Consider the following 12928-nt stretch of genomic DNA (forward strand, 5'->3'; position numbering starts at 1 on the left):
CCGTTTCAATACGGGCAAAAAAAGTATAGTGTTTCTCCCTTGTGATGGGAATTTGTAGGATGAACGTTGATATTTATAAGGGCACGGGGTAACCAATAATCTCTGAATTGGTCTGTAATAAGGTAGGCACTGATAATGGGTTGACATGTATGATATAGGGTATATATGTTGGATGTATTTGCTTGATTCCAACTCGCGATCAGTATTTCCTGCAGAGCTCTCAATGCTGGATGAGGGCCTCCCCACGCTATCGCCGTACATCGCGTTTCAGTGTCGCTACCATCCACCTTGCTGTAAAATGATAATCTAATTTTATCCTGGAGAAATCCGATGAGCAATGAAGCTCTTGTTCACGTGTCCAATAGGGGCGGGTCAGAGAGTTACAACAACAAACAATACAACAAAACGATAGGAGCGCAAAGTATAGGAAAGGTAAGCTAACCGCTAAAAATAAATACACAAAATAGATAAAATATGTCAGTTCAAATTGCGTACATGTAATGGGTTCGACACTATTAACACAACACCAACGTGAACACTATACATAAGGTGGTGACCACCGTTCCTAATCTCACTAATACTCGGGGAACACTACACAGCGTGACCAAGGCAGGTGACGGCTGCTTTGTCACGAACGACAATCGGAGACTTGAGGACTTCTCATGGCTTCATCCCGGAGTACAACAGCCCAGCTCCCAGTTCACACCCCGCTTATTACCGTTCCGGCGTTGCCGGCTCCGCCCCAGGCCACGCCCCCCTTCTCGATTCTTCGGGAAGGTCCGGGCCCCCAACCACGTGACTCCCAAGCTTCCCCCTGGGGCCCCTGGCCCCCTTTTATCCGGTCACGTGTCCTATTGGGTTCACGCGGAGTGCCACGGCCTGACACGACCCCCGTGATACCCGCCTACAGCCCCCATAGCGAGCCGACACGGTAGTGACGTCATATGTCCCGACGCTCATACAGTACCGACATAGTAGCTACATCATCTGTCACAACATAAGTACACCAATTCCCAATCTTGGGGGAGGCAGCAAAACAACAGCAAAATAGAGTCCCAGACCACACCAAGACAACAACACAGACCCTCAATAATGCACGCAAACTGACCTAATCGCTCCATATCCACGGTGGTCATCCTCTCACATCATCAAGAGGCAATGGCGTGATCGGTAAAATAACGACTACCTTCTAAACCAGCGGTGGAAACTCCACATTCCCTATGGAAAGGGGATAGAGCATTCATCGGAATTTTACACCGCACCTCCGATTAGCACGGTTGGCTACGTACAGTGCGAAATAAGTTCAACATACATACACATACCTGTCAACCCATTAATAGCCTACATTATTACAGACCAAATCACACCTTATTACTCACCCTGTGCCAATGGCGGAGCCAGGATTTTCAGGTAGGGGGGGCAACCCCTCCAGCAATGAAAAATGATAGTTGTTAGTAAGGACTTGTCCCTTACATTTTATTCGACGCGTGTGCGGCGATGTCTCAGCCATCGATCGAGGGTCGAATTCGAACCGTGTGATTGGCATCGTGTGGGGGCTCCTCCGCCCCTTCTCGCCGGGTTGCCGTCGATCGAGTGATCGGCCTCCCCGCACCAGCGTCCTATCTGAAGGACATGGCTAGTGACTGGCTCCCCACCGCCTGGAGTTATCCCGCACACTCCCCACGTACACCACCACTAATGCGGAGGTGGCTGCGTGCACGCGCATGCCCGAGGATTCACACCTTTGCTCGCCACGGCTCGCGCTAAAAATAGCCGTATGAATATGCACACGCCCCTCACCCCTCCTGTGGGTCGGCTTTAATCCGCTGTGCAAACACGCACGCAGGCACAGGCACGCGGGCAAAACGACGGCCGTATTGATGATAATATACGCGCGTACAACCGTTAATGCGATCATTGCTACTTAAACACACGCTGTGTAAACACGCACGCGAGCGTCAGCGATCGTTTATGATTGAATACACGCGCGCTTCAAATGCCTGGACGTACTCACACCACACCTACGCTCTCCCCATACACACAGAAATCATGCGGCGTCAGTGCTCTGTGATAAAGTTTATTAATAGCGTGTCTATAGCAAGCCCTGGGCGGTCCAGAGTAAATACCAAATGAGCAGTACCTAGCCTACCCCTATTCAATCCCTGAGTGTACTCTCCCCCTACTTCTCACCTTGCAGACGTACTCACGGGGTCGTACGGACGTGGTGGGTGTCGGAGGGACGACGGCTCGAGAGGTCTCTGCCTGGGGTCGGATTGTAGCGGCACTCGTCAGCATCGCTCGGACGCTGCGAGCGGCTGGGAGTCGGACCGGGTAGCTCAACCGCTCGAGGAGAACTGCTCAACGTTTTTTCTCTTCCCCCTGCCATTGTCCCCTCGGTCAGTTGGGCGCCGACCTTTCGATTTTAAACCGATACCCCGCCCTTACCTGGAACGATATCCTCCGGTGCGCCTTCACCCATTGTTTACGCACCCGCCCTCCCCACCCCCGCCACACCCGGTTTGGGCGGGGTGGCCGTCCCGCGGATGTCCAGCTTCAGTCGGCTCAGGAATTTCCCCCCCACCTATTCTTATGCACTGCTCCCTGAGCGTTTGCCCCTGAGGCCCTATTTCCCTGTGCTGTGAGTGTTCTCATTGCGGTTCGTTCGGTGAGCTTCTTCGTGCCCATACAATTTTAAGCTAATTCACTGGGGCCGCAATGCAATTCGGCCTGGGGGGGGGGGGGTCGGCCAATCTCCTGGCACTGGGAAACCAGGGGACATCCCCACTAGGGGCCCCTCGGGTAAAAACCCATGGTACCAAGTGACCCCCCCACGAGACCCTACATGGGTGCATGTGTGTGCTTAGTGGGGGTGTGCGTGCGTTTTCGTGGAGGGGTGCGAGGTGATAGCAGCGCTATGTTATGCGAGCGTAAGCGGGGTTTCACTGCTCGGCTCTGGGCCAATCATACGGCCCGGGGTATTGGGGCGGGGCCCAGTATGGGGGCGTATGTGAAGGTCCGCCGCTCACCTCCGGTCCAATCGGATGTGAGGAGAGCAGGCGCGGAACCTAAGGGCGGAGCCAGCGGGGAGCTATGCGGAGGTCGGGATCTGGAAGGTTCGGTGAAGGGCGTGGTGAGAGGGTGGAGACAGGATCACGTGGTGAAGGGAATATAGGTGGGATCCGGAAGAGGCTCCGGGTCAGTTGGTGGAGTCACGGAGCAGGACCACGTTGGGTGGCCGAAGGGTACCCGCGCCATCAGCCACGTGGCTGGAGACGCTTCGAGCACACCGTCAGCCAACGGTGTGCGGGAGCGGGGAGCGGTGCGATGGACGGAAGGCGCGCGCGGGGCACATGCGAGGAGCAGCCGGTCCGCTGTCGGGACCAGCGGAGTGCGAGCGTCAAACGAGAATAAAGAGAGAGAGGCGGAGACCCAGCAGTGTGTCGGCGAAGTCCTTTATTACAATTCGGCCTAGGGGGGGGGGGGGGTCGGCCAAACTCCTGGAACTGGGAAACCATGGGACATCCCCACTCGGGGCCCCTCGGGTAAAAACCCATGGTACCAAGTGACCCCCCCACGAGACCCTACGTGGGTGCATGTGTGTGCTTAGTGGGGGTGTGCGTGCGTTCTCGTGGAGGGGTGCGAGGGGATAGCAGCGCTGGCGGAGTTGCTCCGTTGCTGTGGCACCACAATCGCACTCGCTGAAGGTGAATGCCTTCAGGGAAGTCGTGTACTGTATACGCAACAGCACACAATTCTGAGTCACTTATAACTGCTTTGCCGTTACTTATTGCCAATTATGGACTCAGACTATTGTCCTATCATCTCATAGAGTCTCTGGTACATAATAATATGCTACACAGTGGCAGTGGGGGGTCGCAAAATGCCGATTTATCTCCATAGATATAAAAGGCAAAGTTGTGAATATGTGTGTCTGTTCAAAATGTTTAGCGTACTTCCCGACATGCAACAAACGAGCAACTGGTGTGGTGTGTGAACATCGCCTCTGGGGAGACCAAGGCGGCCGGGCGTGGTGGATCCAAGTCCCGGGCGAAGCCGGGTAGTACAGCTAGTCACTAATAAACCCCAATGATCTGATCGAAATTAGGGATTTCGATCAGATCATTAAGGGAGGGGGGGCACGTGCCACCCCACCCCCACTAGCTCCGCCAGTGCCCCGTGCCCTTATAAATCTCAACGTTCATTCTACAAAGTCCCATCACAAGGGAGAAACACAAACAATAGACAAAATTAGTTTTTTTCCCCGTATTGAAACGGCTGTACACCGTATGCACCTGAAAACTCAATTTCCATGTACAAGAATACGGGTTAAACCGTATGGGTTGGCAGGTATGCATACACCACAAGCACTACTAAACAAACTCATAACTATGTTATCGGCCCATTTGTGTGCGAAAGACGGAGCGAAAATAAGCCCTCAGCATTCACATCATATGCGCAGAAATGTATTTTAATGACGTCACTTGGACGTGACCGTTCCATCCGCCCGTCCCTCCAGCGAGCAAAACTTGTTCCTCATCGAGAATGATTGGGTTTCACTTTAACAACGCTCAGAACCACTCTGCCTTCCACCAACTCGCACTGGCCAGCGTTAGTGGTGAAGCATAGCCAACATAATTGACACGCTTGCTCGAATAGCATTTATTTTTTAAGTGCTGCGCCCTAATGAGGTTTATAACAAAAAAAAACCGAGGCTGGGGTTGGACTACTTGCTGTCGGCGCAAGGCGACAAACACACGAGGTCCGAAAAGCGAGTGTGGGCGGGGCCGGTGGCGGTGTGACGCGGCCTCCGGGCCGTGTGAGCCGCCCCCACCCCCACAGCGCCCGCCTCGTCACTCCGAGAGCGCGGAGGGATACGCGCTCGCACGCCCGTCGCCTTTTGTTCACGGCTGAGTCCGGCGGCGGTGGCGCGCCACGCTGGGCTAGCGCGGCTCTGTCCATTCCCGCCACTTTTATAATTTTCCGCCAAAGGTATCCACAATTCTTCACCGTTTTCGTTACTACCGTCACGACGACGCTCGCGTGGGGGTGGTTTCCATCACGCTCTGAGAGTCCCGGGGCAACCGGGAGACCCCCCGCCACCACCCCCCTACCCACCATCTCCATCCGCCGCCGAGGTGAGTACGCCTCGCCTGACGGGGACAGGCCGACGTGATCTAGCCATTGTGGTCCGCATTTTGTTGTGTGGTGTCGTCTTGACTCGGAAGGTTGGTTTTGCTTCTGGCTGGGAGAAGTTCTCGTTGCCCGGTAGTTGTGACCCGCGGGTTGTAATGGCGACCGGGTAGGGGGGTAGGGGGGTAGGGTGAGGAAGGTGGTGGTGGTGAGGCGTTTGTGTCTGAGGTGGCCCGCATGGATGTCCATACGGATGGATTACGGTGGGGGTAGTTAATGTTTCACGCAGGGCTTGTGTGTGTGCTATACAAGTGTAAACAATTACAAACTACTCGAGTCAACTATTGCATTGTGGTGCGAATTCACCGGCATTTAATAACCAAACCACAGCACCACCACTAAGCCCCACTGTCGCGATCTCAACTCGCGTATCGCCACCACAACTTGAAGCGCAGCAATTGCCTTCTAAGTGCGAATTGACTACAACTCCATTAACACTGCTCAAACCACAACAGCGATAGCCGATGAGCACAAATTAAATCACAGCGGCATCCACAACAGCGCCACCAAGCACAACTCCAAAAACACAACCACAATCACAACTTGAACCGTAACGAGGCACTCCCGTAGTTTAAATCTCAACATCGACCACAACACGACAAGCAACTACCACAACACCGTGGCGAGATGTTAACTTCCTCGCCTGATCTACAGGAGGTCATAGGTTCGATCCTGACCCTGACGCCTGCTGCTGTATATTTGGAGTTTGCGTGTCACTCCGTGATGAGATGTTAACTTCCTCGCCTGGTATACAGGAGGTCATGGGTTCGATCCTGACCCTGACGCCTCCTGCTGTATATTTGGAGTTTGCGTGTCTCCGTGGTCGCGTGGATTTCCCCCCGGGTTTTCCCTCATTTAGAATCAACATCACGCGTTTAGACTATTTGGCTTTAATCAGTTTCCACGTGATAATTCACTTAGTTGAACTATCATTTGTGGCCTGGTCGCTTCTAAAAAAGAGCTACATAGCTCAGTGGGCCTTACCTTGTGAAATACAAAAAAATTGAAATATAACTACCGTTAACCACAAAACCCCACCATCAACCATTACACCACCTCCAAACGCAACACCACCACCTCCAAACGCAACACCACCACCTCAAGCCAACCATCAGCACCACTATCGACAATCACCACAACATAATACCACCGAACATAACAACTACCAAATCGGTAAACTATCACAATGTTGACGATATTAGAAAAATGCAACTACAGTACACCGGTGTTAAGATATCGTTCAAGTGTCCACTTGGAACTTTCCACTTTATTTACGCTACACGAACTCACGTTACTATCCAGACCTCAACATTGACATTTGAACCTTATGGCGGCACCCCGGGGTCCCATAAGCCCCCGGCTCTCACATAAACATTATAATGTAAACAAAAACTTTGCTGTTTTTCGCCAATGGGTTTGAAGGATGGTGGCAAGTGTTGTCTTGTTAAACTATGCCTTTATAACTGAAAACTACTTGCCTGCAGTACCTCTATTTTTTAATACACTATCGAAAAACTACATAAAATAAGTAATATTTAAAAATACTTTTTTTTTTAAACACGCTTTTACTAGTAATGGCAGAACTCCACGACTCCAGGAAGTGGCCCCGAAGCTTGCCATAACGAAAGTGACTGGTGATTTGCAGCCAACGTGAGTTTAGCGTGGACAATTAGACCCAAGCCGAGACATACGATATAAAAAAAAGATCGCTTAAAAATAAATATTTTTTATGATAGAATATAGTATTGTCATCAGTATGACATACGTATATCAAGTTTGCAGTCGATACGACATTGGGAAGTGGGTTAAAATTGAGTTACAAGATTTGAGGATACAACAACAGAGTTGAGGATACAACAGACAGTTGAGGATACAACAGACAGTGAGTTAATTAAAAGCGTGTAAAAAGCGTGTAAAATAATGTTTTAAAATATGTGTTTTTATGATAGAATATAGTATTGTCATCAGTATGACATAAGTATACCAAGTTTGCAGTCGATAGCACATTGGGAAGTGGGTAATAATTAAGTTACAAGATTTGAGGATACAACAGACAGAGTGAGTTAAATAAAAGCGTGAATAATACGCGTTCTTAATGCGCTGTTCATATTGCAAGAAGCGTTTATACCAATGTTTCTCTACAGAGTGGTGGGTCGCCGCTCCTCTTATCCGCATTGATATGAGCAGTATGTGGTGACTGGCTTAGCCGTAAACAAAACCTATTTGCACAGATGCATATGGACAAGATCAATATCAACCTGGAGGAATTAACGGTGCAACGCATCTCATCTGTTAAATATCTGCAGGTATAGGATTGTCATCGATTTATCCTGGCTGCAGATATTGGTAGGTCACAAATAATAATGAAGAGAAGAGAGCCGTTTCACTGTATTATGCATACCGTAATGACAAATAAAGGACTTAAGTCGTGTAGGCAGTTTGAGCAGCTTGAGCAGCTTTGGATAAGACTCATGATACTGCCCATACCCGAACATGGAGTGCATTCGCTTGTTCAGCTATTCTGCACAATCGTCCTTGCTGTGCTTGGACATGACAACAGAATGATCCGCGCCAGGTGGGTCGCGGCGTTTGTGTGCGGTGGGACGGAGTCGCCATAAATTAATTAATTACGATTTTGACTTACGTTTATTTGGGACCCCGGGGTCCCGCCGTAAGGTTCATTTAGCTCCTGAACATTATTGCTGCCATACGCAATAATCGAAAGTCCCCAATGTGTTAAATGCAGCACTTTGTAGAGTGTCTCCAACTATAAATCAATACTTTGACTTGTGTTTGCTTTGAAGTAAGGTAATTGGCCAAAGTTTGAGAAAAGTGTGTACCCTAGTCTTATATTATCAGACAGTGCAATGATGGAGGTTGTAAGTCCCCCCCCCCCCATTTTTACACGTACCAAAACCTATATGACCACCACAACACCATAAACACTCATAAAAACAAAGCCACTAAAACTCACCACCATTCACAGCCACTTTACAAACACATTTTTATTTAATCGGCCAAACATCTCACCCAATTGCAGCACCCACTCGGAAAGAGTTGAAGCTCATTGAGGCTCTCCTGGATGAGTAATGGGGTCTTATCACGCCACAGTGGCGAAATGTTATCTACCTTGCCTAGTATACAGGAGGTCGTGGGTTCGATCCCGACCCTGACACTTTGCATGTTCACCCTGTAGTCACATGGATTTTTCTGTGTCCTCCGGGTTTCTTTGCACGTTTAGAGTAATTTGTTTAGAGTATTTGTCTTCCATACATTTCCACATAACAAGCCACTTCGTTGAACTATCGGATGTGGCCAGGTTGCTTCTGAAAAATAACTATATAACTAAATACACTGTAGTAGTCGTAGTTATACCCAAAAAATGCCACGGTCACTGCCGCTATTACGGCAACCACCACAGTCATGTTAACTGCACCACACCTTTTTTGGGCATCCACAAAAGGTAATCGATTCCGTGTTGGACATTTTGTCTAAAGTGATCTATTTGCAATGTCTTAAACTTGGAGTCCCACCCACCTGTGTTGTACATCGAGCCTACTTGTTGAAATTGTAATTTTAGTTTATCGAGATAAATTGAGCATAATTTACCATAATTATCTAAATTAGGTGATTACAGAACACATCTTGCCATGAAGTGGAATTAAATTCCATCCGTGCTCATAGCATCATTGAACTTGTGGGGGCTGCAATCATGATTTTAAATGTACTCTTGGTGGAAGACCTTTATTAACGAATATCAGAATCTTTATTTAGACTGGAGGAATCCAAATAGCAACGTACACCCAGTATTTGTAGGATATGGACAACAAATAGACTTAGGAATTGAAAATTACAAGTTCCATAATCTAGCAGGGTATGTTAAAAATATATATATAACAGGCAAAGAAGCCTTTGTTTAGTGTCAGGAATATTATTGATGGTGATAAACAGAAAAATTAGGTGGACACATTTTATGGAAATAACGTGCTAATTATAATACATTGTGCTTCCAACTTTCCATGATTTTTTTTATTTAACCAGAAGTTGTGAAAGCCTAAACACAAATAATAGTTACATTAGCATAATTTGACTTATCCCATTATGTTGTATGTACATTCTACACATTTCACTTAAACATGCACTCTTGACCTCCACTTGAGTGTTGCTGCAAATCGCCATTGAAATCCTTTTGCAGTAAATCAAGGTGATAATTAAAGTGCTGTACAACCACAGTTCTCAAATACAGTTTATCTGCAGATCAGGGGCAAACCGGAGACTGTTAGATCCAAACCTTAATGAACTTGACAATTCATCCATTGGATATTACTAGAAACAGTTTGGCACCATTTATATTTGTAAATGTATAATGCGTCAATTAATATGTGAGTGAGGGTATAGAAAAATTACCTGCATATTACCAATTTGGAATGTATACATAGCCCCCTATTGCAAAAACTTGGCAGGATCCTGAAAAAGAGGATTGACGCTGCCCGTGAGGCTTTTATGGTTTAACAAGCATAATTATAATTGCTAGGCTTTTGATGACGCTCCTTTAGGCCAAGGGTGGGGTGGGAATGACGGGGAATTTATAATGGGATTATGGCAATGTAAATAAAGTGTTTGTGCCATTTACTTGAGTGTTGTTTTTATAAATACCGCCCATTACATATAGTTTATCTTGTGCTTAAGGAGGTTATCTTATGGAAAGACTGGCCCTTGCCATGGGAACATGAAAATGCTCACTGCCTCCATCTGCTATAAGTGCCACTTGATTGCCCATTTGAGTGTCGAGAAACATCACATTTTAGAGCTTTATTGTTTTTAGTATAATGCACACACAAACACTAAAGCTGTTGCTGAGCACAGTCTCAAATACCCAAGCAGTCCGCAATGTAATAGTTCAGATATCATGTTTCTTGAATTGAGCAAGATTGTTAAAAACTTGCGAAAATATATTATTTGAGGGGATTCCAACATCGAGCAGTGTGAGGTAGCTTACTCCGAGACCAAGGTGCTCTGCAAACCTACTGGCTACCATCAAAGGTTTGTACACGAAGCCATACAAATATACAAACACAGACATAATTTCAACCGTGACGAGGGTTACAAACTGAGTAATCATTGGAAAGATGTGATTAACCATGCAAAAAATATGTAACTACACTTATTTGGACCATCTTATTTGACAGACAACTATTACAGGTCATTGATAGACAGCCAGTTTGTTGTTTTACCAGTTTTAGTTTTTTACTTGCTTTTCTTTTTTCACACTTTTGTCATGTTTGCCATGTGTTAGTTACAAACCGCACCTCTCCATAACAAAGGCTCAGTCCTTTGTTATACAGTCTACTCTTGGTCTTAAGCCTCACCTTACCATATTAATAAAAAAAAGTGTGCCGTTCCTGGCCCTTCCCCCCTCAACCATTATATATACGGGGTAGTATTTCTTGTGATCTCTCATTTACTTGATACAGCTGTCATGGCTGTGACTGTTCCACCTGAAGACGGAGGCTTGTGTTGCTTCCGAAACGTCGTGAATTTTTTAATTTGTTTTATTTTATTTTACTTTTATTAATTAAAATTTGTTTTACCTACGTGACTTTACCGAAAAAACCTAAGAGTATGAATCCTTGCAGTCACGAAAGCTTCAAATCTAGAATGTGAGGTAGCTGTTTGTGAAGGGTAGTGTTTTGAAAGATTGGCCTGTATTCAACAGTGGGACAAATAGCTGGAGAGCATTTGGTTCAATCCTTTGCATGCATGATTTAGAATTGCTCTTGGATGTCGTCTTCATTGATGCACCGCCAAAGATTTAGTGAATGCTGTTTTTAAGTTTTCAAATGCCAAGAAACCATTAAACGTGGTTAATGAACGAATGAACAATATTGAAGGAAATTACGTTGGATTGTGAACAGTGGTGATGATCTGTAACTTAAGTTAGAGAAGAGGTGCAAGCTATGGCAACGTTTTGTTCGTTGCCACATGTTCAGGAGATGAAATTAGTTTTACAGTCCAGTACTGCAATGTGTTTAATGGTCATAAGGCATGGATTTCCACCTGATGGTACAAAGTGTGGGGTTCATGAGTGCTCACAATACGCACAGATGTATCAATTCATCAGTGAAAACAATTTTTACACTTAGCAATACATCTAATGTTGCGTGTTCGAATCGTTTCTTTCAGATTCATGCAAAATAGATACCCATATAATTTTTGGGTGAATGGAGCGAATGGGTTAAGAGCAAATGAGAACAATAAATGAGAAACCGTATAAAACCTTACAGTGAAAACAAAGCAAAAAAATTATTATGAATCATTGAACTTAATCACGACCAAACTAATCATGACACTTATTTTGTAACGGTTTTCATAACAAAAACAGGTAATTGGGGAGAATCGCTCTTGCTGGTGTTCTGTCAGTCACTGGAAACATCTCCACCACGAAGATAAAGAACTAAATAGGGCACCAGAAGTTGGCCAGAAAGATACTTGAAAGGGCAACTCTAAAGAGATTCAAATACTTAAAAAGGTCAGTTTGAGTTTCATAGCAGTATGAAGTAGCAAAAACAAAGTGAAGCCTGATAGTGAAAATTCTCGTTTTGATGAGACATTTAAAACATGCTAGCATGCCATGAGGACGTTGTTTGTGTGCATTGTATTATTTAGTCTCCTTTAACTTAAGAAACTACTTTTTAGGAAGCCATAATTCTCGTGGAAACCTGCTCGTGTGTGTGCACGTAATGTGTTTCTTGCTTATTAAACTATCAGCTGTTGTGCAAAACGAATGTGCATTGTCTTTTGTTGCTTTTAAGAATATGGTTGCAAGGTTATTTGAGTGCACCTCTGCAACCTTGGCAGCTGCGCGAGCTCTGCCTCAAAGGAAGCTTCCACTCATCGACAACCATGGCAAAGCTGGGGTTTTTATTAATAAACACGCTTGCTCCGGTCGGCCATGACAATTTGAAGACCACATTCGACAACATTATGGACAGACACTCTGCAGAGAGAGGGAACATACGAGAAGAAACCTCAGGTAGAGGTGGAGTGAAGAAACCGCATCGTACAGAGCCTTGAGAATTGTCGTGTTGGCAAACAAACAAGGGTGGTGGTGTCGATTGCCAGATTTTTGTACAACAAAAGTTTCTAAAATACACAGTGAAGAATCTTAGCATTGCTCCCGAAGAGCTTGGATTATTAGTTTTCTTCAAATTCTCTCAATGAAGTTGCTTCGTGAAGGCTGGTTTTTGTCAAGATAACACCTCGGAAGAGTTGCCCACATTCTCTGGTCAATATTCATATCTGCCACAGTGAAGAGGCAACATCTTGGTCATGGTGCAGTGCTGTTGTTGATGCAGTGTGGCATGCCACTATGGGTGAGATGGCCTGAGAGCATTTAAGTTCCACTCAACCAAAGGCATTTAAGGCCAGCACTGGTTACAGTGCATTGCTAGAATCACCTTATCCTGAAGGCATCTGCTCTCATTGCAGACAACTTATCGGCTCAAATATGTGTATCCAGTTGAAGAACTGAATATAATTTGGTTAATGTATGAGTTTGATTCCAGGCCATGGCTAACGTAAGTGTTGAGTGATATCTAAACTGGTCCTGGGGTCCCCCCCCACCCCATTTACCAACCCACATTGGCCAACATGCTAAAGTACAGTCACCTTCCATGACCGACACGACATGGGGAGGTGTTCATCCAGCAGTGAATTGACAAAGAGCTGTTTATGATTG

The 12928-nt window shown here is 46.2% G+C and overlaps 1 protein-coding gene across 1 annotated transcript in view; it reads left to right on the forward strand.

The window, feature by feature from the left end:
- The first annotated feature begins 4865 nt into the window (after positions 1–4865).
- Positions 4866–12928, forward strand: part of KDM3A (lysine demethylase 3A) — a 56097-nt gene continuing 48034 nt past the window's right edge. The window contains exon 1 of the mRNA XM_078607466.1: positions 4866–5135. The gene's annotated coding sequence lies outside the window, so the exon portion shown is untranslated. The remainder of the gene's footprint in view (positions 5136–12928) is intronic.

This window comes from Lampetra planeri, chromosome 27, assembly GCF_965212315.1.
Source record: "Lampetra planeri chromosome 27, kcLamPlan1.2.h2, whole genome shotgun sequence".
Classification (NCBI taxonomy): domain Eukaryota; kingdom Metazoa; phylum Chordata; class Hyperoartia; order Petromyzontiformes; family Petromyzontidae; genus Lampetra; species Lampetra planeri.